The 26,794-nt window shown below is 43.5% G+C and overlaps 1 protein-coding gene across 11 annotated transcripts in view; it reads left to right on the forward strand.

The window, feature by feature from the left end:
- LOC110522713 (tight junction protein ZO-1) overlaps positions 1–26,794 on the forward strand; it is a 176,674-nt gene that overhangs the window by 59,141 nt on the left and 90,739 nt on the right. The window contains exon 1 of one of the 11 annotated variants that reach the window (XM_036969353.1): positions 5,571–5,748. The exons of 9 other annotated variants lie outside the window; for them this stretch is intronic. The gene's annotated coding sequence lies outside the window, so the exon portion shown is untranslated. Of the gene's footprint in view, positions 1–5,570; positions 5,749–26,794 lie in introns of those variants that run through there. One more of the 11 variants, XM_036969355.1, reaches the window with a different exon arrangement.

Below are 26,794 nucleotides of genomic sequence, written 5' to 3' on the forward strand. Positions count from 1 at the left end.
CACACACACACACACACTCTCAAAGATGTAGTGACACACACAGTCGCGGCCCTAACTCACTCTGTTGAAAGCTACCAATCAATGTGAGTTTCACAGTCTCATATTATTAAGTGTAATTTATTTTGTACATTTTAAAAACTATATACAGTTGAAGTCGGAAGTTTACATACGCCTTAGCCAAATACATTTAAACTCAGTTTTTCACAATTCCTGACATTTAATCAGAGTAAAAATTCCCTGTTTTAGGTCAGTTAGGATCACCACTTTATTTTAAGAATGTGAAATGTCAGAATAATTGTAGAGAGAATGAATTATTTCAGCTTTTATTTCTTTCATCACATTCCCAGATGGTCAGAAGTTTACATACGCTCAATTAGTATTTGGTAGCATTGCCTTTAAATTGTTTAACTCTGGGTCAAACGTTTCAGGTAGCCTTCCACAAGCTTCCCACAATAAGTTGGATTAATTTTGGCCCATTCCTCCTGACAGAGCTGATGTAACTGAGTCAGGTTTGTAGGCCTCCTTGCTCGCACATGCTTTTTCAGTTCTGCTCACAAATTGTCTATAAGATTGAGGTCAGGGATGGCCACTCCAATACCTTGACTTTGTTGTCCTTAAGCCATTTTACCACAACTTTGGAAGTATGCTTGGGGTCATTGTCCATTTGGAAGACCCATTTGCGACCAAGCTTTAATTTCCTGACTGATGTCTTGAGATGTTGCTTCAATATATTCACATAATTTTCCAGTCTCATGATGCCATCTATTTTGTGAAGTGTACCCGAACCACCTGCAGCAAAGCACCCCCACTCATGATGCTGCCACCCCTGTGCTTCACGGTTGGGATGGTGTTCTTCAGCTTGCAAGCATCACCTTTTTCCTCCAAACATAACTATGGTCATTATGATCAAACAGTTTTATTTTTGTTTCATCAGACCAGAGGACATTTCTCCAAAAAGTATGATTTTTGTCCCCATGTGCAGTTGCAAACCGTAGTCTGGCTTTTTTATGGCGGTTTTGGAGCAGTGGCTTCTTCCTTGCTGAGAGGCCTTTCAGGTTATGTCGATATTGGACTCGTTTTACTGTGGATATAGATACTTTTGTACCTGTTTCCTCCAGCATCTTCACAAGGTCCTTTGCTGTTGTTCTGGGGTTGATTTGCACTTGTCGCACCAAAGTAAGTTTATCTCTAGGAGACAGAACGCCTCTCCTTCCTGAGCAGTATGGCGGCTGCGTGGTCCCATGGTGTTTATACTCGTGTACTATTGTCTGTACAGATCAATGTGGTACCTTCAGGTGTTTGGAAATTGCTCCCAAGGATGAACCAGACTTGTGGAGGTCTACAAATTTTTTTCTGAGGTCTTGGCTGATTTCTTTTGATTTTCCCATGATGTCAAGCAAAGAAGCACTGAGTTTGAAGGTAGGCCTTGAAATACATCCACAGGTACACCTCCAACTGACTCAAATGATGTCAAATAGCCTATCAGAATCTTCTAAAGCCATGACATAATTTTCAGGAATTTTCCAAGCTGTTTAAAGGCACAGTCAACTTAGTGTATGTAAACTTCTGACCCACTGGGTGGGTGAAATAATCTTTCTTTAAACGATTGTTCTTCCAAAATATAATATTCTGCCACATGCACCTTAACCACAGACACTGCACCCTAGTCTATTGCTGTTAGATAAGCGAATGAAGATTAGCCTGCAAGTGCCAAATGAAAAGTCTTAATTACGGAGGGCCCAAACCTCTGCACTAAATCATGTAGAGACAAAAGGCTACGTCTCCAAATGGCACACTATTCCCCACATAGTGCGTTCCTTTTGATCAGGCTGCCATTTTTGGGACGTAGACAACAACAGGAAGAGCGCACAGAGGACTGGGTCAAACCTATATTTACTGTCATGAATAAAAATCTTAAAATATATCTTTCAGAATACCACAAACATTCAGCACCTTCTTTTATGCTATATACTTTTCCCACTAGTAAATATTTAACTATCGAGAAGATATTTATAGCAGCCCCCATGACATGACACTTTAATGCACTTCTATTCCTAGTGGAATACTTGACTTGAGAAAAGTGCAGGCGCTAATGTGTGAATATAGTGCACGCAGTAAAACTGGATTATGCATCTGGGGATATGCAACGCCACATTAATTTCTCTGCACAGAGGCCTACCTAGACAATAATTGATGTTAACATTTCTGCAGATACAGTGTTAGGAATACAAGCTTAACGGAGACGATCACTCTGTATCTCTGTACTCTTATTTAACACTGTGCTTCTACATCAGCATTGCTTGCTGTTTTGGGGGGTTTTAGGCTGGGTTTCTGTACAGCACTTTGTGACATCGGCTGATGTAAAAAGAGCTTTATAAATACATTTGATTGATTGATTGATTGATTGATTGATTAATTAAGCTATTTTTGCTAATGGTTTGGTGTGTCGTCAAAATTAAATTGAAAATGATTTCTGTTATAACATCTACATCATTTAATATGATCTCTTGGTCAATCTGATGTTGTACACCTGGCAGCACAGCCTACTGTAGGTGTTGGGGTTACAATCTGCACGCATGAACCAACATACAGTAAGTAGACTGATGATGGCCTATCTAGGCTTATTATAGATGTGGTCGTTTACAGACATCACTCTGTCGCTGTATTCTATGCTCATTGCAAATTTGAGCTACTATTGCTAAGCTATAGCCTAGGGTTTATTCTTGATTTGTCGGGATGTCAAAATGAAAAGATTTTAGTCGATTTTTGTTGTTGTTGCATACAGCTTTTAAATGTATTCTCCCTAAGGTGTTTTTTTGTGCACACACCTGCATACTGTAGGTGTTTGTGTTACAATTTCCTCGAACACCCTGATGATGCAGGTTTACAATCTGTTCATTTACAGCCGTAGTCTATTCGCCACTATTCTCCCTGCACATCTTCTCTGATCAAACTGAGTGAGTAAGAGCCGGCCGGGCCGCCTGTTCCATTGCAGACTAAACACTTTCTTGTCTGCAGAGCAGACCCCACCTCCCCCATGCTACAGTAAAATATAGCATTCCCTTGCAGTGTTCTGTACTGTAATAAACATCTATCGGCCTGCCTATTTTATTGCAGTGGGCTTGACTGATGGCAAATCCATGCAATCGTAAGGATTGGTGGAACAGCATTTAAAGAGAAGCACATTGACAAGTATAGAGAAACTTGTTTAAATCAACAAGACATGTGCCAAGCAAAGACTAGCCTTTCTGGTCTGAAATCAATATCACAATATTTACTTGGCTTATAGAATGATGCAATTACTGTATGCCTAGGGCTGTTGTGGTGGCCATATTTGCATTTACCTTCATTTAACTAGGCCAGTCAGTTAAGAACAAATTCTTATTTTCAATGACAGCCTAGGAACAGTTAACAGGTACACCTGTTCAGGGGCAGAACAACAGATTGTCAGCTCAGGGGTTTGAACTTGCAACCTTCCGGTTACTAGTCCAACGCTCTAACCACTAGGCTACCCTGCTGCCACAACAGCAGTCACAAGTCATGAAGGCAGTCAAATTCCACATGACCATTTAGTCACGGTAATTAGGCTTCTCCAAGCTCTGATGCTGGTGATGGTTATTAGTAGCCTACCAAATTCGCTAACTGCCTGGTACTCAGCACTCCATTGTCTGTCACGCTCTGACCTTAGAGATCCTAATTTATTATCTATGTTTGGTTAGGTCAGGGTGTGACTCGTGTGGGAAAATCTACATTTTCTATTTCTTTGTTGTTTTGCCGAGTGTGGTTCCCAATCAGAGGCAGCTGTCTATCGTTGTCTCTGATTGGGGATCATATATAAGTTGTGATTTTCCGTTTGGGTTTTGTGGGGAGTTATTTTCTGTTTAGTGTCTGTGCCTGACGGAACTGTTCGCTTTCATTTTTTGGAATTTGTTATTTTTGTTTGAGTGTTTCTTGAAAATAAATATAATGAACACTTTCCACGCTGCGCTTTGGTCCACTCATCCTTCCACCGACAATGAGTGTTACATTGTCCCTCTAATCACTCTGACATCAATGCAAATGTAATCGAAAATCTGATCAAACACTTCATGAGAACCCACAAGCTCCTGTTGTGCAACATTTCAATAGGCTATGCAATTGTGCGAGAAAACAGAGTGATGGCCTCTACTAAAAATAGGAGAATCAACTTTCTATAGGCTAGGCCTACTATATTTATTTCTCAACTTTCCTAATATTAAGCTTATATTTACAACAGGAGTATAGCCTACCTGGCTGGCATGAATATAAACCACGAGGAAAAGTGTCCTCCATTCGCTATTTAAGTGCATAGATGACCTATGACCTGTATTTCTTCCCGCTGCCCCATTTTGAGACAGGTGCATGATAATGGTCCATTCTAAATCAAAACAAATTTCACACATACATTATTTAGTATATGTAAAGACAAGATTCAATCAAGAATAGTCTAATGGGTGACAATATTAGCCTATCACTTGTAAAGTATATATTATCGCTTGTGAATGATGCCCAGCATAAGAAACAATGCCTTTTTTTTTTTGCACGCGACTTTTTCAAATCATAGTCACACACTTCATGTAGCCTATGCCATAGGCCTAAAATGTTTTGATAAGGTTTGTAATCACAACAACAGTGGTCAAATAACTTCTTAAAATGAAGCACATTAATCCGCTTTACAAGGGGTGTAGAGCCTAACTCAAATCAAATTCAAATTAAAAGCAGCACATTAGTGTCAAGTTTGGGGAAGATAATGATGAATAATAATAATGTCACCGTAAAAATGTTTTTATAATAAAAGCATAAAATGCATAATCACATTTGTGGTCACTTTTGATAATGGTGTTTTCCACTAATGGAACATTCGTGCCTATAGCCTACTATCGTGCGCGCATTGCTGCACTTATACGTCATGATTCGACCTAGTTTTTCCAGAGTCCCAACTTGTCTTGAAAGCACCATATTTTTTCAGAAGGGTCGGGTTAAAGGCTGAAGTCAAATTTCGGTTGTACTTTGTGTGCAATTGACCAATAAAGATCTTAACCTCTATTACAAGAATGTCTAAATGGAGAAAACTCTAGCCCTATTTAAAAAAAGAAGAAGGTGTGTATCAATTTAATATTTTGTTTCTTGAAAATAATTTAATCGCTGATATGAAATATTAGGGCCTTTTCCAAATTCGTACCGCTAGGAATGTGTGTTGATGTTCAGACCAAGCATCAGAGCTCTTAACAAAACTCCCCCATACAGAAGACGCCTTGGTCCAATTAATTTTATGCGTAATATAATGGCACGTAATGTCATGATCAAGGGCAATGTTAACTATACACACACACACACACACTTTTGTCTTATAAAGTCATCATGACATTATGTCATATTGCAGGTTTTAATGTGCAGCTTTGAAATATAGTCTCATGATTGAACTGGAAATCATATTAATTTGACCTCAATGCTCGATAATTATGCTGAGGCATGGGTTCTCGACCCTGTAACCTTTACAGTGGAATGACGCGTGATGCTTTTTTTTTTACGTAGCTACTCCACCCGATCATTGCTCCGCAGACCTGTCACGGTGCTGCTGTGAAGAAAATCGGTCTGGTAGAGAGGGGGAAGGCATCCAGTGCCTGCCTTTGCAGTGCGGCTGCTTTGGAGCCACGCCAGACGATTTATTCATTATTTTCCTAAAAAGGATTTCACCCATACATTGTAAGGACCAGTACACCGAATAAGGTGAATACGTATGGATTTCATGTGATATGTTTTAGCTAGAGAGAGAAAAGCCAGTGTGTGTGTGTGTGTGTGTGTGTGTGTGTGTGTAGTAGTCCCGCTGTGGACTGCTATTAGCGAGAGGATACACACTACCAGTTTACTAAACTAGCTAACGTTACCTGGCTAGGCTAAACCAAATTCATTTTTAAAAAATACAATTGTTTTCATGTAGATTAACCAAGGGTCGAGGAGATTAAAACACTTGGCATGGCGCTAGGAAGACGGAAGTGTTGCTGTTGTATAGCCAGGACAGCTTGCATCACCGGCAGTAACAAAATGTCGGCGACCCCCCCGGTTCCTTTTAACCGAAGGTGTCTCCCGTTAGCTGTTAACTGTGTGTGTGGCAAGAAATCATAGCAAAGACCCCCTCATCCCCATCATAATGCATGGAAAATATGGCACAATAAGGGTTTTTACTAAGTTCCAGCAGTCTGTGTGTGGAAGGTCTTACCCCCGGAGTCAAGCACCTGTCTCACTCGGTTTGATCGGTGTTGTTGCTCATGATTTAACGGTACGCTAAAGGAATTACGGTCTATATAACTAATATAGAGTAACTAATATACTAATATAGAGTAATTATCTGTCTGGCTGCATCAGTCAGGCAGCAACGAATGAAAACAAGAAGTTTATCTATGTCATGTTTTAGCGTGCTACATTGTATACAGATACTGAGTTGATAAGTGACATTGTTAGACACATAAACTAGTAAATATAGCCTCTTCGGTAAGAACAGGTTAGTTCACGTTAACAAACCTGCTTAAATTAAACACAGCCAGTAATTTAAATCACAATGAGCTAGTGATGTTTGTTCAGGGATCTTTTCTATATGGCAAGCACGTTAAGTCTAACTACCTTCATCACCGACCTGTTTGAATCTAAGGTTGGATGTCCAGACAGCATCTGTGTGTCGGTAGTCACCACCAACCTGTCCTTCTGTCTTGTATCCGTCGGTAACGTTATCAGATAGCTATTTAGGTTACGTCGAGGAGGCTACTCTGTTACCCTGAGGACAAGAGGCTGGACGGGACATGTGATTGCGACCTTTTGACTGTGGTTTGGTGTGACCATGAAGGGTTTTCTTACTGCTCGGTACCGTGTTATTCTCCACCACTTTTCCTGATATCATCTTCAGGGTCATCATACATCATTACCTGTGACTCACTGTCGTTTTCTTTTTTCTTTTTTTTGTCAGCCTTGCCTTTATAAATGATCACACACGGGCAGAATTCACATACAATACACATTTTAGTTCAACGTCATCATTATTTGTAAACTATTACCACACAGAAATTACCTCTTGGGAGGTGTGGCAAGTGTATAGATAACAACATGGTAAGGACAATTGCTCTTTGTCGCACAAGCAGAATGAACCACCGATATGGAACGCGACCATGAACTTGTCATCCTATGCTTTTGCTTAGATTATTTGAGATTGAACTGGTGATTTTAAAGCACTGAAAACCAATAGAATATACACATTTCAAAAGACAATATTTATTTTTTATCCCATTCTGTGTTGCACCATCAATAACATTTTTTGCGCATAACCTTGGTGACTTGTGTTAGCCCCCTCTGCAAAAGTTTCTTTGAGCAAAACTGTTGGTACTTAACAGTTTCAGAATGATTTTGTTTTGTATTTTTTTTTTTTTGTCTAAAGCCCTTTAACCACAGTAATGGAGTTGCCATGTTTCATTTTTCCATCTCATAAATAAGTAAACAACAGTTGACCTTCACAGCAGGAATATAGACTGAGGAGCATTGGATTAGCAATGTCTCCAAAAATGGGCTGCTTTTATTCATTTCATTGTCATCTCAATATGACTAAGTATGTTTGTCCTTAAGCATAGACAAACATTTGCAGTAGAATAGCCCGTACTGAAGGACTCGGTGACTTTCAACGTGGCACCGTCATAGGATGCTACCTAACCAACCAAGTCGGTTTGTCAAATTTCTGCCCTGCTAGAGCTGCCCCGGTCAACTGTAAGTGCTGTTATTGTGACGTGGAAACGTCTAGGAGCAACAACGGCTCAGCCGCAAAGTGGTAGGCCACACACGTTCAGAGAACGTGACCGCTGAGTGCTGAAGCGCGTAGCGTGTAAAAATGGTCTTTCCTTGGTTGCAACACTCACTACCGTGTTCCAAACTGCCTCTGGAAGCAACGTCAGCACAATAACTGTTTATCGGTAGCTTAATGAAATGTGTTTCCATGGCCAAGCAGCCGCACGCAAGCCTAAGATCACCATGCGCAATGCAATGAGTGGTGTAAAGCTCGCCGACATTGGACTCTGAGCAGTGGAAACGCGTTCTCTGGAGTGACAAATCACGCTTCACCATCTGGCAGTCCAACGGACAAATCTGGGTTTGGCGGATGCCAGGAGAACGCTACCTGCCCGAATGCATAGTGCCAACTGTAAAGTTTGGAGGAGGAGGAATAGTGGTCTGGGGCTGTTTTTCATGGTTGGGGCTAGTGCCCTTAGTTCGGAAATCTTAATGTTACAGCATACAGGGATATTCTAGTTGATTCTGTGCTTCCAACTTTGTGGCAACAGTTTGGGGAAGGCCCTTTCCTGTTTCAGCATGACAATGCCCCCATGCACAAAGTGAGGTCCATACAGAAATTATTTGTCGAGATTGGTGTGGAAGAACTTGACTGGCCTGCACAGAGCCCTGACCTCAACCCCATCGAACACCATTGGGATGAATTTGAACGCCGACTTCAAGCCAGGCCTAATCGCCCAACATCCAGTGCCTGACCTCACTAATGCTCTTGTGGCTGAATGGAAGCAAGTCCCTGCATCAATGTTCCAACATCTAGTGGAAAGCCTTCCCAGAAGAGTGTTATAGCAGTGAAGAGGGGACCAACTCCATGTTAATGCCCATGATTTTGGAATGGGATGTTGGACGAGCAGGTGTTCACATATTGGTCGTGTGTGTGTGTGTTTCATAGCCTATACAAGGGAGAGTAAACAAATGGCAGGAAATGTCTAGTAGGGAAAGGGAGATACCTAGTCAGTTGTACAACTGAATGCCTTCAACTGAAATGTGTCTTCCGCATTTAACCTCTGAACCAGAGTTGTACTGGTGCATGATGGATCCTTAGGAGAGGAGAGGGAATGGTATTTATTATACCCTGCAGTAAGTTCATCTGTTGATCTATTCTCATGTCTGGTGACTTGATTTGTTACATATTGAATTGTTAGATACTACTGCACTGTTGGAGCTAGAAACACAAGCATTTAGTTAGATACTACTGCACTGTTGGAGCTTGGAACACAAGCATTTAGTTAGATACTACTGCACTGTTGGAGCTTGGAACACAAGCATTTAGTTAGATACTACTGCACTGTTGGAGCTTGGAACACAAGCATTTAGTTAGATACTACTGCACTGTTGGAGCTAGAAACACAAGCATTTAGTTAGATACTACTGCACTGTTGGAGCTAGGAACACAAGCATTTAGTTAGATACTACTTCACTGTTGGAGCTAGAAACACAAGCATTTAGTTAGATACTACTGCACTGTTGGAGCTAGGAACACAAGCATTTAGTTAGATACTACTGCACTGTTGGAGCTAGAAACACAAGCATTTAGTTAGATACTACTGCACTGTTGGAGCTAGGAACACAAGCATTTAGTTAGATACTACTGCACTGTTGGAGCTAGGAACACAAGCATTTAGTTAGATACTACTGCACTGTTGGAGCTAGAAACACAAGCATTTAGTTAGATACTACTGTACTGTTGGAGCTAGGAACACAAGCATTTAGTTAGATACTACTGCACTGTTGGAGCTAGGAACACAAGCATTTAGTTAGATACTACTGTACTGTTGGAACTAGAAACACAAGCATTTAGTTAGATACTACTGCACTGTTGGAGCTAGGAACACAAGCATTTAGTTAGATACTACTGCACTGTTGGAGCTAGAAACACAAGCATTTAGTTAGATACTACTGCACTGTTGGAGCTGGGAACACAAGCATTTAGTTAGATACTACTGCACTGTTGGAGCTAGGAACACAAGCATTTAGTTAGATACTACTGCACTGTTGGAGCTAGGAACACAAGCATTTAGTTAGATACTACTGCACTGTTGGAGCTAGGAACACAAGCATTTAGTTAGATACTACTGCACTGTTGGAGCTAGAAACACAAGCATTTAGTTAGATACTACTGTACTGTTGGAGCTGGGAACACAAGCATTTAGTTAGATACTACTGCACTGTTGGAACTAGAAACACAAGCATTTAGTTAGATACTACTGCACTGTTGGAGCTGGGAACACAAGCATTTAGTTAGATACTACTGCACTGTTGGAGCTAGAAACACAAGCATTTAGTTAGATACTACTGCACTGTTGGAGCTGGGAACACAAGCATTTAGTTAGATACTACTGCACTGTTGGAGCTAGGAACACAAGCATTTAGTTAGATACTACTGTACTGTTGGAACTAGAAACACAAGCATTTAGTTAGATACTACTGCACTGTTGGAGCTAGGAACACAAGCATTTAGTTAGATACTACTGCACTGTTGGAGCTAGAAACACAAGCATTTAGTTAGATACTACTGCACTGTTGGAGCTAGAAACACAAGCATTTAGTTAGATACTACTGCACTGTTGGAGCTAGAAACACAAGCATTTAGTTAGATACTACTGCACTGTTGGAGCTAGAAACACAAGCATTTAGTTAGATACTACTGCACTGTTGGAGCTAGGAACACAAGCATTTAGTTAGATACTACTGCACTGTTGGAGCTTGGAACACAAGCATTTAGTTAGATACTACTGCACTGTTGGAGCTAGAAACACAAGCATTTAGTTAGATACTACTGCACTGTTGGAGCTAGGAACACAAGCATTTAGTTAGATACTACTGCACTGTTGGAGCTAGAAACACAAGCATTTAGTTAGATACTACTGCACTGTTGGAGCTAGGAACACAAGCATTTAGTTAGATACTACTGCACTGTTGGAGCTAGAAACACAAGCATTTAGTTAGATACTACTGCACTGTTGGAGCTAGGAACACAAGCATTTAGTTAGATACTACTGCACTGTTGGAGCTAGGAACACAAGCATTTAGTTAGATACTACTGCACTGTTGGAGCTAGGAACACAAGCATTTAGTTAGATACTACTGTACTGTTGGAACTAGAAACACAAGCATTTAGTTAGATACTACTGCACTGTTGGAGCTAGGAACACAAGCATTTCGCTACACCCGCAATAACATCTGCTAAACACCCCCCGAATAAAACACTTGTTGTATTCAGCGCACGTGTGACAAATACAGTTTGATTTGATTTGAACAGCTCTAGCAAACTAGCCTAATCCATCCGTTGTACTATAGGTTATTGTTATTGTCGTCATTTTTGTCTGCCTTTTTCTGTTGACCTCAGTCACGAGAGATTGGATCATGATTGGCCCTTTTTATATATGATGGTTTCAAAAGCTTTATAATGTCAGCGTAACGGTTCCCAGTTAGTAGGCTAAATCTGACGCAAGCCCTAATACGCATTGCTAGGCAGTAGAGCCTCGATTGGTTGTGTGCAATGTCTATTTTAGATCATTTTGTGATGCTCAGTTGGTTCCTTGGTGCACACTTATTTAAAACTAGTTGGATCAACTAGTTGGATATTTCTTGATTTAGCTGTGATCAGTCCGGTAGATTCAAATTGGAGGAGTCTTACTGGTTTATTTGAAGGTTTCCTGTCTCATTATTTTGTGCTGACTGAGTCTCTACCTGCTGGAGAAGAACACACACACAGTGAAGGTAGAAAGGACGTTTGCTTCTCTATTCAGGAAGATGTTGATTTGAGGAGACGTCTAGCTGCTCCACCTCGCTCTGAGGTTGATTTGAGGAGACGTCCAGCTGCTCCACCTCGCTCTGAGGTTGATTTGAGGAGACGTCTAGCTGCTCCACCTCGCTCTGAGGTGGATTTGAGGAGACGTCTAGCTGCTTCACCTCGCTCTGAGGTGGATTTGAGGAGACGTCTAGCTGCTTCACCTCGCTCTGAGGTGGATTTGAGGAGACGTCTAGCTGCTCCACCTCGCTCTGAGGTTGATTGGAGGAGACGTCTAGCTGCTTCACCTCGCTCTGAGGTGGATTTGAGGAGACGTCTAGCTGCTCCACCTCGCTCTGAGGTTGATTGGAGGAGTTCTGAATAGGAAAATACACTGCCTTCCAACCCAGTCTGGTCAGACTTGTCTCTGGCGCTCGCTCTCTCTTTGTCTCTGTCTTGCTGTCTGTCTCTGTCTTGCTCTCTGTCTCTGTCTTGCTCTCTGTCTTGCTCTCTGTCTCTCTCTTGCTCTCTGTCTCTCTCTTGCTCTCTGTCTCTCTCTTGCTCTCTCTCTCTCTCTCTTGCTCTCTTGCTCTCTGTTGCTCTCTTGCTCTCTCTCTCTCTTGCTCTCTTGCTCTCTGTTGCTCTCTTGCTCTCTCTTGTTCTCTCTCTCTCTCTTGCTCTCTGTCTGTCTCTCTCTCTCTCTGTCTCTCTCTTGCTCTCTCTCTCTCGCTCTTGCTCTCTCTCTGCCTTGCTCTCTGTCTTGCTCTCTCTCTCTCTTGCTCTCTCTCTCTATCTCTCTCTCTTGCTCTCTCTCTGCCTTGCTCTCTGTCTCTGTCTTGCTCTCTGTCTCTCGCTCGCTCTCTCTCTGCCTTGCTCTCTGTCTCTCGCTCACTCTCTGTCTCTCGCTCTCGGTCTCTCTCTTGCTCTCGGTCTCTCTCTTGCTCTCGGTCTCTCTCTCGCTCTCTTTCTCTCTCTTGCTCTCTGTCTCTCTCTTGCTCTCTCTCTCTCTCTTGCTCTCTTGCTCTCTCTTGTTCTCTCTCTCTCTTGCTCTCTGTCTCTCTCTCTCTCTGTCTCTTTCTTGCTCTCTCTCTCTCTCTTGCTCTCTCTCTCTCTCTCTTGCTCTCTCTCTGCCTTGCTCTCTGTCTCTGTCTTGCTCTCTGTCTCTCGCTCGCTCTCTCTCTGCCTTGCTCTCTGTCTCTCGCTCACTCTCTGTCTCTCACTCTCGGTCTCTCTCTCACTCTCGGTCTCTCTCTCGCTCTCGGTCTCTCTCTCGCTCTCGGGTCTCTCTCTCGCTCTCGGTCTCTCTCTCGCTCTCGGGTCTCTCTCTCGCTCTCGGTCTCTCTCTCGCTCTCTGTCTCTCTCTCGCTCTCTGTCTCTCTCTCGCTCTCTGTCTCTCTCTCGCTCTCTGTCTCTCTGTCTCTCGCTCTCTGTCTCTCTGTCTCTCGCTCGCTCTCTGTCTCTCGCTCGCTCTCTGTCTCTCGCTCGCTCTCTGTCTCTCGCTCGCTCTCTGTCTCTCGCTCGCTCTCTGTCTCTCGCTCGCTCTCTGTCTCTCGCTCGCTCTCTGTCTCTCGCTCGCTGTCTGTCTCTCACTCGCTCACTCTCTGTCGCTCGCTCGCTCGCTCACTCTCTGTCGCTCGCTCGCTCGCTCACTCTCTGTCGCTCGCTCGCTCGCTCACTCTCTGTCGCTCGCTCGCTCGCTCACTCTCTGTCGCTCGCTCGCTCGCTCACTCTCTGTCGCTCGCTCGCTCTCTGTCTCTCTCTTGCTCTCTGTCTCTCTCTCTTGCTCTCTGTCTCTCTCTCTTGCTCTCTGTCTCTCTCTCGCTCTCTGTCTCTCTCTCGCTCTGTCTCTCTCTCGCTCTCTCTCTCGCTCTCTCTCGCTCGCTCTCTCTCTCGCTCTCTGTCTCTCGCTCGCTCTCTGTCTCTCGCTCGCTCTCTGTCTCTCGCTCGCTCTCTGTCTCTCGCTCGCTCTCTGTCTCTCGCTCGCTCTCTGTCTCTCGCTCGCTCTCTGTCTCTCGCTCGCTCTCTGTCTCTCGCTCACTGTCTGTCTCTCGCTCACTCTCTGTCGCTCGCTCACTCTCTGTCTCTCGCTCGCTCACTCTCTGTCTCTCGCTCGCTCACTCTCTGTCTCTCGCTCGCTCACTCTCTGTCTCTCGCTCGCTCACTCTCTGTCTCTCGCTCGCTCACTCTGTCTCTCGCTCGCTCACTCTCTGTCTCTCGCTCGCTCACTCTCTGTCTCTCGCTCGCTCACTCTCTGTCTCTCGCTCGCTCACTCTCTGTCTCTCGCTCGCTCACTCTGTCTCTCGCTCGCTCACTCTCTCTCTCGCTCTTTCTCTCTCTCGCTCTTTCTCTCTCTCTCGCTCTTTCTCTCTGTCTCTGTCTCACTCTCTCTCTCCTTCCTTTCCACTACTCTCCTAGCTGATTCTGTTACTTTTCAGCTGAAAGGTATAGAGGAGTGAAATGTTTCATCTTCACAGTACAGTGCACCCAGGCCAATGAAGTGAAATGTTGAAATTATTTATAAAAATAGAAACTTAACTAATTACAAATGTAACACCCACCATAGTACCTTCTGTTATCTCATGGCTAAAGGAAAGCACAGTTTAGTACTAGGCTACTGTCATACTGTTAGTCTATATTGGGGTGTTGATTTGACCTCACATTGACCTCTCACCCAGGCCAGCCTAGTTGTATTGGTTGTATGTTAATCACACAGTGACTGTAGCTAGCCCAGTTCAGTCCAGGTAAACAGTAAATCAAATCAAATTTCAATCACATTTTATTGGTCACATACACATGGTTAGCAGATGTTAATGCGAGTGTAGCGAAATGCTTGTGCTTCTAGTTCCGACCGTGCAGTGATATCTAACAAGTAATCTAACAATTTCACAACTACCTTATACACACACAAGTGTAAAAGAATGATAAAGAATATGTACATATAAATGTATGGATGTTCGATGGCCGAACAGCATAGGCTCACCTTACACTGTTACCTTGCTAACTATACTAGCATGCATAAGCCACTGTCACTGTAGACAGCTTTCCCAACCAGTGGCAGTTACTGTAGACAGCTTTCCCAGCCAGTGGCAGTTACTGTAGACAGCTTTCCCAGCCAGTGGCAGTCACTGTAGACAGCTTTCCCAGCCAGTGGCAGTCACTGTAGATAGCTTTCCCAGCCAGTGGCAGTTACTGTAGACAGCTTTCCCAGCCAGTGGCAGTCACTGTAGATAGCTTTCCCAGCCAGTGGCAGTTACTGTAGATAGCTTTCCCAGCCAGTGGCAGTTACTGTAGACAGCTTTCCCAGCCAGTGGCAGTTACTGTAGACAGCTTTCCCAGCCAGTGGCAGTTACTGTAGATAGCTTTCCCAGCCAGTGGCAGTTACTGTAGACAGCTTTCCCAGCCAGTGGCAGTTACTGTAGACAGCTTTCCCAGCCAGTGGCAGTTACTGTAGACAGCTTTCCCAGCCAGTGGCAGTTACTGTAGACAGCTTTCCCAGCCAGTGGCAGTTACTGTAGACAGCTTTCCCAGCCAGTGGCAGTTACTGTAGACAGCTTTCCCAGCCAGTGGCAGTTACTGTAGTCAGCTTTCCCAGCCAGTGGCAGTTACTGTAGACAGCTTTCCCAGTTCAGTTCAGTAATCCAAGTAAAAGCACAAGTTTAACCTTTAAAGGAGTTACTAAGTTCTAGCTAGACTACATCAGACTCTCACACTTTACTGTAGCCGTGCCTCCCCTGGCAACCAGTGTCAGTCCAGGTCAACATTAGCTAGTGAAACCACTAAGCTAGACTACGTCAGACTCTCACACTTTACTGTAGCCGTGCCTCCCCTGGCAACCAGTGTCAGTCCAGGTCAACATTAGCTAGTGAAACCACTAAGCTAGACTACATCAGATCAGTCGAGCTTTTAGCCTTTATTGGCTGTTGATATTATGACACGCTGTAGTCAGCTCCCCCAGCCCGGGTTGAATCAGTCCAAGTAAACAGTAGCTAGTAAATCGACTAGCCTATCCTTAATGGGGTTAATGAGCCTTGGCTCTTCACTTCCTGGTACCTGGTGTAGTATTTCCTGCCTGATGTCGCCTTCTGCTGGAGCACTGCCAATATTCTCTCTCATGTTTTTACAAACTGATGCGTTGACAGGCTCTGCCTAGTGTACCTAGGTATTTACCACCATCAAATCCAATCACATTTTATCTGAATACAACAGGTGTAAACCTTACAGTGAAATGATTACTTACGAGCCCTTAACCAACAATGCAGTTTTAAGAAAAATAAGTGTTATGTAAAAAAAGAGAGAAAATAAAAGTAAGAAATAATTAAACAACAGCAGTAAAATAACAATAGCGAGGCTATATACAGGGGGTACCGGTACAGAGTCAATGTGGAGGCTATATACAGGGGGTACCGGTACAGAGTCAATGTGGAGGCTATATACAGGGGGTACCGGTACAGAGTCAATGTGGAGGCTATATACAGGGGGTACCGGTACAGAGTCAATGTGGAGGCTATATACAGGGGGTACCTGTACAGAGTCAATGTGGAGGCTATATACAGGGGGTACCGGTACAGAGTCAATGTGGAGGCTATATACAGGGGGTACCAGTACAGAGTCAATGTGGAGGCTATATACAGGGGGTACCGGTACAGAGTCAGTGTGGAGGCTATATACAGGGGGTACCGGTACAGAGTCAATGTGGAGGCTATATACAGGGGGCACCGGTACAGAGTCAATGTGGAGGCTATATACAGGGGGCACCGGTACAGAGTCAATGTGGAGGCTATATACAGGGGGTACCGGTACAGAGTCAATGTGGAGGCTATATACAGGGGGCACCGGTTAGTCGAGGTAATATGTATATAGGACTCCTAGGAAAGGTCATCGGTCCACTGGATGTGGAAGGCAACCCAAAGTCAAGCAGGTTGATTTCTCTGACTCTAGGCTATGTTGCTGTATTACAGAAGACTGACTCATTCAAGGATGTGAATAGGCACTGCCTTATAGTACGCAGTGAGTCATAGCGTGGGGATTACCAGGCAGGCACTATAGGTCTACTGGATCTCCTATCAACAGTATAATTATTATAGATCTGCCTGGCTGCTGGCAACCCTAGACTTGCTAGCAGCTCACCTTTCAATAAATCAAGACTCATCGTAAATCTATCGCCCTGACTTTTGTGACGACTCCGAGGCGTGGAAGGAAAGCACTATCAAGAGCCAAGAGAGGGGGCCTGCCGCCTCTTGGTGAATAGCCTGCATCTACCATCTATGATCGATTCAATTTCACCATTTTGAATGAATGTTTCTTTGTAAGGGTGGGTGCCTTTTTAATCACCACATAGGGCCTATCATTTTCTCATTGCATCCTTTTGGTCTTCACTTTAAATCAGTGAAAGGGGGAGAAGACAGACACACACACTTATCAACACATTCCCGCTCTCTGTGTGGTCTACTGATATGTCCCACTGGGTTGATTGAGTTCAGCAGCTGCTTGTGATTACCTGGTACATGTGGCTCAGAACAGGCAGACTCCCCGGCTCTCTGATTAGCATCACTGTGCTGATCCTCTACGTCCAGTCCTCCTCACTGGCTGGATACTGGAAATACACTGAACAAAAAATATTAACACAATGTGTTGGTTTCATGAGCTGAAATAAAATATCCCAGAAATGTTCCATACTCACAAAAAAAAAAGCTTATTTCTCTCCAACGTTGTGCACAAATTTGTTTACATCCCTGTAAGTGAGAATCTCTCCTTTGTCAAGATAATCCATCCACCTGACAGATGTGGCATATCAAGAAGCTGGTTCAACAGCATGATCAATTACACAGGTGCACCTTGTGCTGAGGACAATAAAAGGCCACTCTAAAAATGTACAGTTTTGTCACACAACACAAAGCCACAGATGTCTCAAGTTTTGAGAGTGCCTGCAATTGGCATGCTGACTGTAGAAATGTTCACCAGAGCTGTTGCCAGATAATTGAATGTTCCATAAGCCTCCTCCAATGTCGTTTTAGAGAATTTGGCAGTACGTCCAACTGGCCTCACAACGTGTAACAAAGCCAGCACAGGGCCCCCACATCCGGCTTCTTCACCTATGGGATCGTCTGAGACCAGCCACCCGGACAGCTGATGAAACTGTGGGTTTGCACAAGCGAATAATATCTGCACAAACGGTCAGAAAACCGTCTCAGGGAAGCTCATCTGCATGCTCGTCGTCCTCACCAGGGTCTGGACCTGACTGCAGTTCAGTGTCGTAACCGACTTCAGTGGGCAAATGCTCACCTTCGATGGCCACTGGCACGCTGGAGAAGTGTGATCTCCACAGATGAATCCTGGTTTCAACTGTATGGCGTTGTGTGTGGGCGAGGGGTTTGCTGATGTCAACATTTGACTGGTACTGTGTATTTTTGTTTTATGGCACACTTATTCACACCCATCTCAGTGAACTAATCGTAGAGACTAAAAGGCCCTGCATGGGTCAATCCAAAAGTCTGCAGTGGCCATACAGCATTTACTGCGATTGCCCCCCTCACCCCGCAGAAGTCGGGGGCTTCGCAGAGCTGTTTTGAAGGAAGTTGTCAAAGAAGCGAGTTTTGTGTTTATACAGGACCTCCCGCCCTCCCCTACGCTCAACCAATCACGTCAATGAGCTAGACGGCGCCCTCCGCATAAAGGCTACAGCGTTTGAGAGGTGCACGCCGTTGCGGTACGGAGCTAAATATCTCCGGAGGCTCTGCAATTGTCACACCTAGGGCTGTGACGTCATGGAATGTTGTCAGCTGGTGATTAACAAGCAAATAACTGTTGGTCTCACGGTAATTGACTGTTAATGAACACAAACACGTTTAGCATCTCCTGGCTTCCACACACAGCCTACAAGCCACTGATGCAGACCTTTTAAAACATCTACATGTTTAAAAGTCTAATAAATCCATGTAATATAGCTGACACCATCACAATACATCCATTATTTATTTTAGACAGCTCTAAAGAAACATGATATGAAGAAAATATGGCTGTGGGCTACACTAGTTCATTTAGCACACAAGATTTGCTTAGAATTCCATGGCATTATTTTATAATATGGAGAATAAAATTGAACAAAGCTGAATAAAATAAAAATGATGTTTCTCCAAACGATTTGAGGGAGTGCGGACAAGCTGATCGGTAAACAAAGAAACCGGTACTTCCATGTTTAATTTAGAGTTATTTATGCAACTTTAGTTGTTTTACAAACATTGGGCAATATGTTCTGATTTTTAATACATTCTAAGGCTGCATGATGTGACTGGTGATTTTTAACAAAGTCACATGAAAGGCATGATCTCCGCTTTGTTTCTTGCGCAGGCATCAAACATTTCATCAGTCTCACGTTCACAATTTGCCATCCCCCTTGCGTGACCGTTGTGCCCTTGGGCTGAATATAGTTACAATTCACTTCTCCCGGTTACCAAACGCCGTGCTACGAAGCACCGCTCACTCGCATGGCTCTCTCTCGTATCTAAACTCTTATTAGTCTATGCTCGTCACGTGACGTCCCCGATGGACACATCCGGGATGTAACTGCAGGCGTCCTTCTTATCGAATTCTGAGGCGCATATTGAAGATGTTAGGAGAACTGTCCACGTGTACTTTTTGTCAGCCAATCAGATGAGTAGTCCTGACGAACAGCAAAACCACTAGTCTACAGTGCATTCGGAAAGTATTCAGACCCCTTGACTTTTTCCACATTTTCTTACATTAGACTTATTCTAAAATTGATTAAAAAAACATTTATTTTTATTAAAATTGAACCTTTTCTAATAAAGCATTACTTGAATAATCAATATTTGCGATCAATTATGAAAACAGTGTTTTCCCGTAAGTTGATTGCATTTTGGAACATTTGCGCTCACAGCCTACTGCCGTGTGCACATTGCTGCGCTGATAATGTGAAGAAGTAACCTATTAGGTTATCAACATTTTAAGCTAAACGTTCTGATCTGTTGCATCAGCCTCATTGCTTTTAAAAATTGTTTTTGAGTAGTTGTATTAATTTGGGATCTGGGTAATTATGCAACTACGGTAACTTCTATGTCCTCAGGGTCAATTTTGGGGATTTTATTAAAAAATATATATGGTTTTATTCTTTATGTATTAAGTTTACACTACAATCACCCCATATTTCTTTAGACATCTCTCTATCAAGTATTTTAGCTACTTTTCAGGTGCATTTTATACCTCTCACTGTTTTGCCCTTGCCCCTGACCCCGACTTTTGAGCTTCTACAATTTTTTTCTATGAGAAAACATGACATAAATGTGTAATTATTAATGTTATCTTCTAGAGAAAGAGTCATATAAAATCTACATCAATATTTATTGTGAGTATGCACTTTTATTTACACAAAATATACCTGTCCTTCGGGAGTGGTGTCATTTCCACCACTGATAGCAAATTCCTCATTAATAAAGTTTTTTTTTCAAGAGAATGTTAAATTTAGTTACCATGGAAACATATTGTGACACAGAAGCACGTGGCTGCAGAGGACAGTTGTTCCTGATGTGCTGTCCAGAAGTTGATGAAAAATCTAGGTCAATATTGCTTGTGTAGAGAATATTTTTATTGTCAGTCATTTACAAATAGGCTACAATTTCTTTAATTTGTGGTAGAATTTTGATTTTTTAAAAATATATATTTGATGTATTTAGTGTAAACCATATGCTAGCTATAATACTGGCCAACGCATGCTAAGCAGTCTGTCATTTTTCTCCAAAAACAACAGAAGCGCAATTTCCATCAGTTATTTCCATCACAAACTTAACTGTGATGGAAATGACAGAATGTTGTGGAAATGACAAAAATCCATTATTACTTTTTACTTTAAAAACAAGTAGGCTTATTTAATCACGTTTTAAATAACTTGAGTCTAGAAAATACTCCAAGGTGTGCACAATTAGAAAACTTAAGAATTATTTTTCTTTGTTTTTAGAAGATGCCACATAAAATAGCACGGAGGTCACAGACATAGACATTTTAAATGATCCTATATGATACCAGGAACATCTGCAAAAAGACAGGGAGAGATACTGGATGAAAAAAAGAGAAGGGAGAAGTGATATCCATCTCTGAGCTTACAAAGCGAGAACAAAGAAGCAAGAGATGGCAATGTAACCAACGGAATAGAAGACAAACTAAAGAGAACAGTTGCAATGGAGACCTACCTATCAGGCAACACACCACCTCAGTCACCAGATGACTTGCAGCCAGAACATGAGGCTAACATACCTGCCGCTAACGTACCTGCCCTGATGCCCGCCCTGATACCCAGTCCTCATCGTCTGCAACAGGAATGAGAAGTCTAATACTTGCTGGAAGGAAAAAGGTTGGAAGAGGTCGCTCAAAAACACAGAGATCTTTGCATGATGTCAAACCTGATAAAGCTTAACGGAAAACTGAGAAATACAAAAAAAAAGGTAGGATCAACTGATGAAGAAGATGGATAGACCAGATTCGCCCAAAGACTAAACAGAAAATGAAGGGAACTACGAAGAACTTGAGAAGGATTTTATTGTTTCAAAATAACCATCATTGCAGAGTTAAAGCAAAAGTATCAAAAAATGCACAGTGCCAAAGGACAAACAAGTGGCTTCGAAAGATGCTCAGAGGAAACATCCTGAGAAAGTACGGCCTGGTCAAAGCTGCAAACAGACGACTTTCGATTTTCAAGCCAAAGCAATGAGGGCAAACGAAAACAGGCCATCGAGTCTTCAATACTCCAGGAAGAATCAGTGTAACAGAATGTCCCCTGGCACAGAAGAGAAAATCACCAGATTCTATGAACGTGATGACAACAGCAGAGCCACAGCGGGGGAAAAGGGACACACTAATGAGGAACAAGAAAGAAAGAAAGAAATAATTTTTTAAAAAAAAGCAGAAACGCTTCTTGAATGGCACAGTTCAGAACCTTTTTATCAGAAGTTTAACAGGAAATATTCAGAGATTAAAATGTCCTACTATGAATTCTTTAAAATACGTATTTTTGGGTTGTCAAGCCAGCGGTCCAGGATATGGACACGTCTCTGCAAAACCCACGCCGACCTCCAGTTCATGGCCGACAAACTACAGTGTCACAAGGTGATACAGCAACAATGAAAACCTTATTGGGTCATTGTGCTGTCAGAACCTTATTGGGTCTTTGTGCTGTCAGAACCTTATTGGGTCGTTGTGCTGTCAGAACCTTATTGGGTCGTTGTGCTGTCAGAACCTTATTGGGTCTTTGTGCTGTCAGAACCTTATTGGGTCGTTGTGCTGTCAGAACCTTATTGGGTCGTTGTGCTGTCAGAACCTCATTGGGTCGTTGTGCTGTCAGAACCTTATTGGGTCGTTGTGCTGTCAGAACCTTATTGGGTCGTTGTGCTGTCAGAACCTTATTGGGTCTTTGTGCTGTCAGAACCTTATTGGGTCGTTGTGCTGTCAGAACCTTATTGGGTCGTTGTGCTGTCAGAACCTCATTGGGTCGTTGTGCTGTCAACCTTATTGGGTCGTTGTGCTGTCAGAACCTTATTGAGTCTTTGTGCTGTCAGAACCTCATTGGGTCGTTGTGCTGTCAGAACCTCATTGGGTCGTTGTGCTGTCAGAACCTCATTGGGTCGTTGTGCTGTCAGAACCTCATTGGGTCGTTGTGCTGTCAGAACCTGAAGAAAGAGTGCATGTATAGAGAGTGCTGCCTTTGTAAAGCAAAAGAGCTTAAAACATCTGACTTTGATGCTGGTGAGCAGACATGGTGGTTTGAGTGGAAAAACAAAGCTAAAGAGAAGGAAAAACAAAGTGGGAAACATGGAGAAGTTCACTGTACATTTGACAGTATAAGAAAAGGTGTGTGGCACCCTGCATGTACAACATTCGACACCAATACTCCAAACAGAGAGGATTAAAAGAGAATCTGCGGAAAGAGGAGATCATCGTGCATATTGACGTGGCAGAGAACTCGGGGGCGCAACTTTCACTGGGGATGGAGGGGGGGGGACATGTCAATCTCACATTCTGAAATTGCATTTTTGTCCCCCGTAGTTTTATCATAGGAATGTGATACAAAACGAGGCAACGGTGTGCTTTAGGACCATGCAGACATCTCAGAGCGGTCAGGTAGGCTGTTTGGAGTGTTTATCCGACTGGATAAAACAAATTATAATAATATAAAACCAAAGTTGTGCCACTGAGAGAACTACCTGTGTAAATTCACCAGTGAGATCCAGGCGGTTCACTTTGGTGATTCTCACATGCAGGTGACCCTCCACACCTGTGTTGGACATACCACACAAATGATACCGTTTCCCGATGCTCACTGAGCTCTGCTATGCGGATGATTTCTCTGCAATCTGGGCTCATCTCTCCAAACCACTGAGCTCTGCTATACGGAGGACCCCTCTGCAATCTGGGCTCATCTCTCCAAACCACTGAGCTCTGCTATACGGAGGACCCCTCCCTCTGGGCTCATCTCTCCAAACCACTGAGCTCTGCTATACGGAGGACCCCTCCCTCTGGGCTCATCTCTCCAAACCACTGAGCTCTGCTATACGGAGGACCCCTCCCTCTGGGCTCATCTCTCCAAACCACTGGCCTACTTCCATGATCTCTGTCCACTTTTGGAATCTTACTTTTGCTTAAATTAATTAAATGTTCTATAATGGTTGTTGTTCAAAATGTTTGCAATAAAATATTGTTTTCATTTTTTTTTTTACATATGTAATATCCACCCACACCTTGTCATTACCACCCACACCTTGTCATTTCCACCCACACCTTGTCATTTCCACCCACACCTTGTCATTTCCACCCACACCTTGTCATTACCACCCACACCTTGTCATTACCACCCACACCTTGTCATTACCACCCACACCTTGTCATTACCACCCACACCTTGTAATTTCCACCCACACCTTGTCATTTCCACCCACACCTTGTCATTACCACCCACACCTTGTCATTTCCACCCACACCTTGTCATTACCACCCACGCCTTGTCATTACCACCCACACCTTGTCATTACCACCCACACCTTGTCATTACCACCCACGCCTTGTCACATCCACCCACGCCTTGTCATTGCCACCCACACCTTGTCATTTCCACCCACACCTTGTCATTTCCACCCACACCTTGTCATTTCCACCCACACCTTGTCATTACCACCCACACCTTGTCATTTCCACCCACACCTTGTCATTGCCACCCACGCCTTGTCATTACCACCCACACCTTGTCATTTCCACCACACCCATATTTTGAGGTACATTCGTATATTCTGTATAATTGACATTGATTGATTTGTTTTAGAAATCACATCGTTGTTATAATCTCACAAACAGGTTGGGTGGAAATATGTATATTTTCTAATGATAAATAAATGTTTTCAGCTCTTCACAAAGGCAAGTTTATACATTGAGGCGTTGTGTTGAAATATTCATTTTAGGAAAACCTTAAAAAGCACTTAAAATAATATTCAATGCAAGTTAATGTACAAATGCATAAGAAATGTGTTTATAAAATAATTGTATGATATTTCATTTTCAACTAAAATCAATGTTTAATGATGTGATGGAAATTACATTGGTCTAAGGCTGTCTGAGAAAAAAACGACAAAAATATATAAATTCCTGAACAGTACGATCGCAGCCATTATCAGGTATTATTTCTAGACAAATCAAAGACGATTATAATACTGGTAAAATGATGTTTCAATACATTTTAATTTCTGAAAGCCAAAGTGCCTGAAGTTGCAGAATCACCCATCTATAGCATCCCACAACTGTCCCAGAGTAGCCTAGTGGCAGGTAGCCTAGTATTTAGAGTGTTGGGCCAGTTCCCGAAAGGTTGCTAGATCGAATCCCCAAGCTGACAAAGTAAAAAAATCTGCCGTTCTGCCCCTGAACAAGGCAGTTAACCCACTGTTCCCCAATAGGCCTTCATTGAAAATAAGAATTTGTTCTTAACTGTCTTGCCTAGTTAAATAAAGGTTACTTGTTTTGAATATTTCTTTCTCACACAGAAGTGTCATCTTTTCTACTATGGTGGGATAGCAGATAAACACAATGTATTCAGACCCCTTGACTTTTTCCACATTTTGTGAAGTTACAGCTTATTCTAAAATGGATTAAATAAATACATTAAAGGAGATTTGATTGGCAGTGAGCACAGCAACATGACGGTGTGGAGAGGAAGGCAGCATGGAGAGGAAGGCAGCATGACGGTGTGGAGAGGAAGGCAGCAGGACGGTGTGGAGAGGAAGGCAGCAGGACGGCGTGGAGAGAAAGGCAGCATGGAGAGGAAGGCAGCATGACGGTGTGGAGAGGAAGGCAGCAGGACGGTGTGGAGAGGAAGGCAGCAGGACGGTGTGGAGAGGAAGGCAGCAGGACGGCGTGGAGAGAAAGGCAGCATGGAGAGGAAGGCAGCATGACGGTGTGGAGAGGAAGGCAGCAGGACGGTGTGGAGAGGAAGGCAGCAGGACGGTGTGGAGAGGAAGGCAGCAGGACGGTGTGGAGAGGAAGGCACCAGGACGGTGTGGAGAGAAAGGCAGCATGACGGTGTGGAGAGGAAGGCAGCATGACGGTGTGGAGAGGAAGGCAGCAGGACGGTGTGGAGAGGAAGGCAGCAGGACGGTGTGGAGAGGAAGGCAGCAGGACGGCGTGGAGAGAAAGGCAGCATGGAGAGGAAGGCAGCATGACGGTGTGGAGAGGAAGGCAGCATGACGGTGTGGAGAGGAAGGCAGTAGGACGGTGTGGAGAGGAAGGCAGCAGGACGGTGTGGAGAGGAAGGCAGCAGGACGGTGTGGAGAGGAAGGCAGCAGGACGGTGTGGAGAGGAAGGCAGCAGGACGGTGTGGAGAGGAAGGCAGCAGGACGGTGTGGAGAGGAAGGCAGCAGTCTCGTTGGAGTTTAGGAGTGTAGCCCGAGTGCTGTCAGACACAACCATAGACTACTATGTTCTGTAATGCAGCACCCTAAGAGGTTATACTATAGTACTGTAATGTAGCACCCCAGGGGGTTATACTATAGTACTGTAATGCAGCACCCTAAGAGGTTATACTATAGTACTGTAATGTAGCACCCCAGGAGGTTATACTATAGTACTGTAATGCAGCACCCCAGGAGGTTATACTATAGTACTGTAATGCAGCACCCCAGGAGGTTATACTATAGTACTGTAATGCAGAACCCCAGGAGGTTATACTATAGTACTGTAATGCAGAACCCCAGGAGGTTATACTATAGTACTGTAATGCAGAACCCCAGGAGGTTATACTATAGTACTGTAATGCAGAACCCCAGGAGGTTATACTATAGTACTGTAATGCAGAACCCCAGGAGGTTATACTATAGTACTGTAATGCAGCACCCCAGGAGGTTATACTATAGTACTGTAATGCAGCACCCCAGGAGGTTATACTATAGTACTGTAATGCAGCACCCCAGGAGGTTATACTATAGTACTGTAATGCAGAACCCCAGGAGGTTATACTATAGTACTGTAATGCAGCACCCCAGGAGGTTATACTATAGTACTGTAATGCAGAACCCCAGGAGGTTATACTATAGTACTGTAATGCAGAACCCCAGGAGGTTATACTATAGTACTGTAATGCAGAACCCCAGGAGGTTATACTATAGTACTGTAATGCAGAACCCCAGGAGGTTATACTATAGTACTGTAATGCAGAACCCCAGGAGGTTATACTATAGTACTGTAATGCAGCACCCCAGGAGGTTATACTATAGTACTGTAATGCAGCACCCCAGGAGGTTATACTATAGTACTGTAATGCAGCACCCCAGGAGGTTATACTATAGTACTGTAATGCAGAACCCCAGGAGGTTATACTATAGTACTGTAATGCAGAACCCCAGGAGGTTATACTATAGTACTGTAATGCAGCACCCCAGGAGGTTATACTATAGTACTGTAATGGCAGCACCCCAGGAGGTTATACTATAGTACTGTAATGCAGCACCCCAGGAGGTTATACTATAGTACTGTAATGCAGAACCCCAGGAGGTTATACTATAGTACTGTAATGCAGAACCCCAGGAGGTTATACTATAGTACTGTAATGCAGCACCCCAGGAGGTTATACTATAGTACTGTAATGCAGCACCCCAGGAGGTTATACTATAGTACTGTAATGCAGAACCCCAGGAGGTTATACTATAGTACTGTAATGCAGAACCCCAGGAGGTT

Source organism: Oncorhynchus mykiss, chromosome 30 (genome assembly GCF_013265735.2).
Source record: "Oncorhynchus mykiss isolate Arlee chromosome 30, USDA_OmykA_1.1, whole genome shotgun sequence".
NCBI classification, from domain to species: Eukaryota; Metazoa; Chordata; class Actinopteri; order Salmoniformes; family Salmonidae; genus Oncorhynchus; species Oncorhynchus mykiss.